The sequence below is a fragment of the Ictidomys tridecemlineatus genome, chromosome 6 (genome assembly GCF_052094955.1).
Source record: "Ictidomys tridecemlineatus isolate mIctTri1 chromosome 6, mIctTri1.hap1, whole genome shotgun sequence".
NCBI classification, from domain to species: domain Eukaryota; kingdom Metazoa; phylum Chordata; class Mammalia; order Rodentia; family Sciuridae; genus Ictidomys; species Ictidomys tridecemlineatus.
Genome location: NC_135482.1, coordinates 134,151,712 through 134,159,699, shown reverse-complemented (window position 1 = coordinate 134,159,699; position 7,988 = coordinate 134,151,712). Strand labels below are relative to the sequence as shown.

Below are 7,988 nucleotides of genomic sequence, written 5' to 3'. Positions count from 1 at the left end.
TCTCAGTCTTCAGAACAGTAGTAAATAAATTTCTGTTGCTTATAGGTGATCTAGCTTATGGTATTTTGTTATAGCAGCCTAAGAGATGGTTTATATAATACTGCTCTTGAAAGAGAGACTTGCATTCAAATCTTAGCTAAACATATGTGCCAACATCACGTTTTAGATAACACAGTGAGCTTTAGTACCCCGTGCACAAAATAAAAATAAGAGCGCTCTCTTTGTGAAGGCATTGAAGACCACATTCGTGAAAATGTTTTCACAATGACTGATACATAGTTGATGCTTAAAAATAGTGATAGAATTTCAAACTCATGCCTTCACCCATCAGCACACTGGTTTGATTTTGAGTTTGTTTATTTGTTTTCTTGGATTAATTTTTATTTGGGATGGTCACAGTTATTAGAGCCACTCTGTCTTAAGAACAATCACAGCACAAGGAAATGTGTCACTGAGACTGCCCAGAAAAAAATCTGACCCGCTGAATCTTATTGCTTAAAATACACATGTTCACAATAACTGACAAATGGTGATGGGCCTCACAAGGAATGTGTTAGCATTTGCAAATCTTCCAACCCTAGAACCAAACCCTCCACCACCCTTTTCTTCTCATTCATCTGGAATACCAGACTCAACCAAGTCTCTCTGGCCCCCTGACTATTCCTTCATTTCCCTATCTCCCTCTATGAGCAGGAAGCCTCCAGCAGCTGTGGCCAGACTGTGACTCACTAGTTTAGCCCAGCTTGGCCCCTGTGCTTCTTCCCAGGCCTTCAGAGTGAGATGCTTCAGTGAAGCCAACAGTCAATACTCAGACCAGTTCTCTGATCGGAGAAAGAAAATTGAGAGGGTCAGATTCATCCATTTGATCAGTTAAATGAAGGATTTGTTTTGGTAAAACTTGTTCTCCTTAGAGACACTTCAGTGAGTTGTTTGTGATTTCAAAAGGAAGGTGGACGGTAGGTATCTGAGGGCTGCTGTGCTCTGGGCCCTCTTTGGCAACACGCCAGCCTGCATGTGTCCACTGAACTCAGCAAAGGAAGGATAGTGTGGTGGCATTGCGGCATCTGCCAATGCCTGGCGATTCGGGATAGGCTGATGTCTGGGCCATAGCAAATCCAAGCTTGTCACTGGAAAGCCAATCAAGCTTTTGTCTGGAATCTCACTTTTGCCTTCTCTCCCAAGTGGTTGTGGACACCCTGTGGAGGCTGAGACCAAAGGCAAGGGGTAGCAGACAGAGACAAGCAGGTTCAGAGCATGCTTCCATTAATAGAGAACAGAACACAGGCCTCTGGGTGTCTACAGAGCAATGTGCAGATTGCAGTGCTGAGCAGAGTGGAACCTCTATCTTGAGCGCAGTATCTCAGGCAACACAGGGGGCCACAATCAACAATGCTGCCAAACGCACACTGGAGTACGCAGTCAGACATTTGTTCGGTAAACAGTAAATGCATGAAATAAATTACCTTGAGAGGGCCATGTTTACTTCAGATGCATGGTTAATGAGCAGGATAGCTGTCACTCAAAGTATCTTTACACAGGGCTGGACTCACACACAACAGACACTACAGGTTGTTCAAAGCCATCGCATACAGACTTCACTTTGTTGGACATGGATTTTGGTTTTGTGAAATCCAGATCACTCATTCATCTCACAGCTTGGATTTCTCTCTCTCTCTCTCTCTCTCTCTCTCTCTCTCTCTCTCTCTCTCTGTATGTGTGCGTGTGTGTGTGTGTGTGTGTGTGTGTGTTTTCCTTTTTCTACTGCAACATCCATGCCTAGTCTGAATATCATCCTTCAAAAGTGGGAGAAGAACCAAACTCTTCATATGAACAAGGATGGATGGGGGATGTTAGTTTCAGCTGATTGCTTTCTCCTTTCAGACTTTTCCTAACAACAAGTCAACTTGTTGTCCAAAACCAGATGATAGTAATAAGGATCCTATGGTCCTTCTGGAGGCTGCCTCCACCCTCCCACCTGGGCCACTAAGACTATATATAGGTTACAGAAAAGGGAGCCCCCCACACACACACACACAATGGGCTAGGGATAGGATAGAGAACCTCAGACAAACAAGGGATTTCTTCCAAGTAGTCAGTTTAAAACAATGACACACAACAACAAAAGACATCAGAATCAAAGAGAAAATACTGTGTGAGAGCCAGGCTATGGGGCTGCCTTTGCCAAGACCCACAGCTTCCTCAGACCATCTATCTGTTCATGGAGTACAAGGAGATACCAAGTCCTGCAGACCTGCTAGGGATGGACGAGGACACTGGTCACGAATGGGCACAGATCAAAGGGCAGAGATGCAGGAAGCTGCATTTCTCTCTGTTCCCAGATTTAGAGCCTACTGCTCAGAGCTACCCCACCCCAAGCCCACACACAGATATTTCCTTGTGGCTCAACTGCAGCCACACTCTCAGAAGGCCAACCTGGGAAAGAGCACAAATTTCCCTTGCAGAAGAGAATTCTTGCAAGCCCACGGGTAAGGCTCTTGTTTCTAGTTGGCTTTTGTTGTTTGTTTTTAAATAGAAAAAAAGAAAAGAGAGAGAATGCAGTCTACTTCCACACCTGAGCCTGCTGGGAAGGAAGGGGCCCCTCCAGGAGGCACAGTGGTACATTGTTCTTGTCACCGTCACCGGGAATTTGAGAGATCCACAAGCCTCCTACCAACCTGTCCATCAGCTCTCATCCTCCCACAGAATTAGCTCAGTCGTGGCTGCTCAGACACTGGCAGTCACAGCTGCAATCCCCAGGCCCCTGTGGGCTTCCTTCTTCACCCAGGGCCAAGATGAGTTGCCTCTCCTAGACTGAGACACAACCAAGTTCTCTTAAACTAAAACCAGAGCATAAATCCACTGTATCACCAAGACTCATCTCAGGGCACAGTCTCAGTCGTCTTCTTTAGGGGCTTTTAAAACACATCTCTTTAACCAAAGCAGGTAGGTGAGATATGACTTAAAAGGGGGGAAGAAGAAGGATAAGGTGGGGAGGAGGAATGAGTCATGGGACCAACTTCTCAGGCCTCCACAACACTGTGCTTTTGTGGGGGAGAGGCATCCGCACCCCAAACTCTACTTGGAGATGTAAGAAAAAGCAAGAGAGAAGAAGGGAAAAAAATGGCTGCACCACTTCCTCTGAAAGTCACTTAATAGGTTTCTCATGGGTCTCCTTTACTCTGGCTCTTTGCCAAGTTCCCAGGTGCAGAGAGGGCCTACTCTAGCTGCTTCTCTGGGAGTTGGGAGAGTCCTGCTTATTGATGGTGTTGATAGCAGCAGGCACTCGGGCGGCCAGGCTGGTGGGCATCCTCAGGCGCTGGCAGAGCCCTTCCTCTTCATCACCAGAAGGCCTCACACGGCAGCTGTCACAGAAATCCAGGGGCCCAGCTAGAGCATCATCGATGAGCGTGTTTGAACTCTTTGGGGTTATCATCACTGTAGCCCTGGTTGCACACACACCTCAATGCCCGAGTCACCTGTGAAGCAGCCATGTCTTCCAGGCCTCTTGTCTTTGCTATGCACACTGCCATGCTCAGAGCTGGAATTTTTCAGTGGCTCCTCCTTACATTCTGAATCCTTGTCCAGGAAGGCCCCTTGGTCTAACTCCCCCAGGCCAGCCACTGAGCCACTGGGCTCCATTCCAGGGGCTTTGGTAGCTGCTTGCTCAGCTGACACTTCGGGGTCTCAGGATCAGCAATGCTGGTGAGGGGGTCTTGTGCTACTTCTGCAGGGCCCAGACAAGGGGCTGCTCTGTGCCCCTGGCAGCCCCTGGTGGGATTGGCACCCAGAGAGCTGCCACCTGCAGGGCCACATTGAGGAGGCAGCTGCTGTGCTGCTGTGGCTGGAAGACACTGCATGGTGGGGGAGGAGTTGGAGGTCAGTTCATCACTTCCTCATAAGGAGGAAAAAACCTGAAATAAAATGGCGGTGCTGAGAAATTGTGAGCTTCCTGGTAGACAACTGGGTTGATTTCATGTTGCTGCTGCTGGGCCTGAGGGAAGTGCTTGGCTCCAAGGTGGTGGCAGATGCAGCAGCTCAGGAAGATGATGATGGTCCACACCAGCCAGCACCCAACACTGTCCCTAAGAGAATCAGAAAAGGCTGGCCAGCCCATGGTTTCCCAATGAGCAGAGGCAGTAACCAGGACCCCGGATGCCAAGAACATCTTGGGCAAGGACTTATACCAGATTCATAATACTAATAGCAGCTCTGAAACTGTCCACAGGAGTGTCCTGGGTCACACATGTAGCTTTGATTGTTGGTTCCCACACAGGCTTCCTCATCCTGTGGGGGTTCAGCCCTGACTGACAGGGGGCTAGGTAGCACATAGAGGAGCAAGAGCGCCATGCCACCTGAGAGCCTTCTCTCCATCCCCCTCCGACTCCTGCTCCTCCGCCACAGTGCTGCCACCTCCCTCCTCCTCCCTCTCTTCTTCCTTCTTCCCTTCAGTGCACGGGTTTTTATAAATTATTTGATCATTCAGTAAATGCTCATTCAGTGCCCCTCGCTCCTTCTGGGGCAGGAAGGCAACTGTGCAGGATTCTCTGATATGATGGGAATTGGTAGGTCTTGGAAGATCTAAGTATTACATTTCCACCAGACAGCAACAAAGGGAATTGTTTGTTTAAAATGTTCTCCTTGGTGTGAAATGCCGGTTTAATGGTCACATGGAAATATGAGTGGTCCACTGGCAGATGGGCAAAACATCCTTCCTCTTTTGAAAGTTCCACACTTTGTGAACACTGATTTTTCTCCTCTATCTACCTTGTGGAATACTGACCTCTTACAGACCAGACCTGACCCCTGAAAGAAACTTGGATAAATGTCTGTGACCTCCTAAAGCCATTTGGGGCAGCTCTCTTAGATCCCTTGATCCACATTGTTCAGAGCGGGGCTGAGATTTACCTGGTCTCTGAGCACCTAGGATGCATTCCTTTTAGAGTGTGGGTGACATAAAATTGTTAAGATGATTCTGTAGTCCTAGGAATATATGGAAAATAGTTTTTGCACCCGAGTCCATTCTCAATCTGCTGTACTACTTCCATTATGTTGAGCTTTGGCAATGAGATGACGGAGATACATTTAGTTTACAGAAACAAAAAAATCATGTGCAAAATAAACAGTTCTTCATTTCCAACTCCTTTCTGGGGTAGTGCAGCCTGGAAATTGCATATTTGAGCCCCTCAAACACAAGACAAATAAAAATATCTCATATCAGAAACTTTGCTATTATATCAGATACAGTAGATTCACCTGGCATGAGAATAAAGGTTCAATCTCTTATGACATCACCCTAGAAAGGAGACAATTTTCTTCAATACAGAGGTAACCATAGTCTAAAACCCAATATACTCAGGGAATGTGTTTTTAAATTCAGATTGTGATTATGTGTACATTAAAACATACCTATCAACAGCTTGCATGTGTCACCCCGATAGTCTTGAAATACAGTTAAGAATAGAGCAAGATTAAAGCAAAGAAGAGACATTCTATAATTTTGGAACCCAGCTAAGTGAAATAGCTGGTTTTGTCCCTAAAACATCTTGCAGAAGATCTATGTAGATATATAGAGACTTGCTAGAGTGTAGTTAACTAACCAATGCCATTAATAACCATACCCAACTTTATTAGCCAACAAATGCACCAAGGACTTCATAGATTACCTAATTTAATTCACTTTGCAAGCTTTTGAAGTAGTTGCTATCACACATCCATTTTATATAAAAGTAAGCTAAGGCAGAGGAGAGAGATGTCTGCCTGTGTTGTGTGGAGGCGGACACTAAGTGCTTTGGCCTTGAGAGCATCAGTGAGCCTCCTGGAGATGAGCATGCCACATCTTGTAAGTGGCAGTAGCACAAGCCAAACCATCTGAATAACAAGCTTTTAACCTGTAAAGTTGAATGCTGCTTGTCATCTCCATGTCAAATCTAAATAGCATCACCCAGAGTCTAGAAAGCAAAAATTCAAGTCATTAAAACTCCACCTGATGGTTGTTCTCTCATCATTTCCTTTACATTGCCAAGGATTCTCTTTTGATTGAAAATCAAATATTGGATACAAAGACTCTTAGGTCTCGGATGGAGTCCGAATTTTCCCACTAAGATGCAATGAATATCATGTTTGTTTCTTTCTCCACATCAAGTCCCGCTGTAAGAACCCACTTGCCAAGGTGAGCCAGGAGCCCAACGTTGGCCATGGTGTCCGCCCATCTTTGGGCACTACCAGAGCTCCTGTGAAAATGTGGACTAGGAAAATCTCCCATCTTTAGTCTCTGGGGAAGCCGACATCACTCTCATGTATCCGGGTTTACAATGTGAGCATTCACTGTCAGTCTTCCACCACCTGCCATGCTGCTAGGCCAGGGTGCTCCACACTGACCTTGAGAACTCACTTTCCCCGAGTCTAGCATGCTGAGTGACCAGCCACCACAGCTACGGTTTTCCTCTACCTACTATGTCCTGCCAACTTCAATCTGCTTCTTCTCTCAACAAATATTTATCGATTGCTTAATCCATCCGAGGCACTGCTCTAAATGTTAGGGATAAAAATATATATCAGGAAATTTAAAAGGCTACTTTTTTTTTTTTTCATTAGGGATTGGACGCAGGGACACTTAACTACTGAGCCACATCCTCAGCTCTTTGTTAGATTTTATTTAGAGACAGGGTCTCTCTGTGAGTTGCTTAGTGCCTCACTAAGCACTAGTGGTGCCTAAGCATGCTGAGTCTGGCTTTGAACTCACAATCTTCCTGCCTCAGCCTCCAGAACTGCTGGGATTACAAATGTGTGCCATCATGCCCACCAAAACCCACAAAACAAAAAAACAAAAGGAAAAAATAACTACTGTTATTAAGAAGACAGATAATAAGAAGGTACAATGATATACTGTGTTAAATGATAAAAGCTCATTAAAGCAGGGTAAAGAGATAGAGTGAAGGTATGGGATAAACATCCTTCAAGAACAGAATACTTGTGTAGAAGTGTGAATAAATCTAGGAAGTGAGACTTAAAGCAATCCAGCACAACAGACCTCTGGGAAGAGAGAACGGTGCTTTGCTGGAGGGATACCAAGTCCCATTCATTAACCATAGCTTACAGGAGCAACAGGGACAATGACTGGAGATGGGCTTAGAGACAGGATCTTCTAGGACATCTTAGGTCAGGGAATACAATTCTTATTTTATTAGAAATGTGATTGATTGTACATTCATTTTCTATTTCTGTGTAACAAGCAATCACAAATTCAGTGGCTTGAGCAAACACAAATTTATTATCTCACAATTCTCATGAGTCAGAAGTCCTATCCATTTTCACTAGATTTTTCTGCTTAGAGTCTGACAAAGCTAAAATCAGCGGTGTCATATATCTGCACCCTCATCTGGAGTCTTGTCTGGGGAAAAATCAATCCTAAGCTCCTTCAAGTTGTTTGCAGAATACCGTTCTTTGCAAATACACGAATGAGTGCCCCTGTTTTCTTAGCAGGCCACTGTTGATTCTCAGAGGCCACTCATAGCCCTTGCCATGTGGCACCCTTGACAATATGGCAATGTGCCTCTCTTAGTTCATCAGAGAATCTCTCTCGCTTCAGATGTCTGACTTCTTTAAAGAGCTCATCTGATGAGGTCACCAAGATATTATCCCTTTTGATTAATTCAAACTTAACGGATCGGAGACCTTAATTACATCTGAAAAGGCTATTACAAACACAAGGTCTTTTCAGACTCAAGGGGAGGTTTATACAAGGCATGTACTCAAGAGGTGGAAATAGGGAGAATCATTTTAGCATTCTGCCTGCCTCAGATTGGAAGCCAGAAAATCAGAGCATGAAAACAATAATGCCATGTGATTTTTGCCTTCATGGTGAGTTGCTTGGATTCCAGTGTATACAATCCATGGAAGAAAGTAGTAGCAGGAAGATGACAACGTAGGAGCCCGTTGCCATGGTGTAGGCAAGAGATGGCGATAAGAGGGATGATTTAGAATTAATC

The 7,988-nt window shown here is 45.1% G+C and overlaps 1 pseudogene; it reads right to left on the bottom strand.

The window, feature by feature from the left end:
• Positions 1-3,220: 3,220 nt before the first annotated feature.
• On the bottom strand, positions 3,221-4,371 carry LOC101974933 (WW domain binding protein 1-like; annotated as a pseudogene).
• Positions 4,372-7,988: the final 3,617 nt, after the last annotated feature.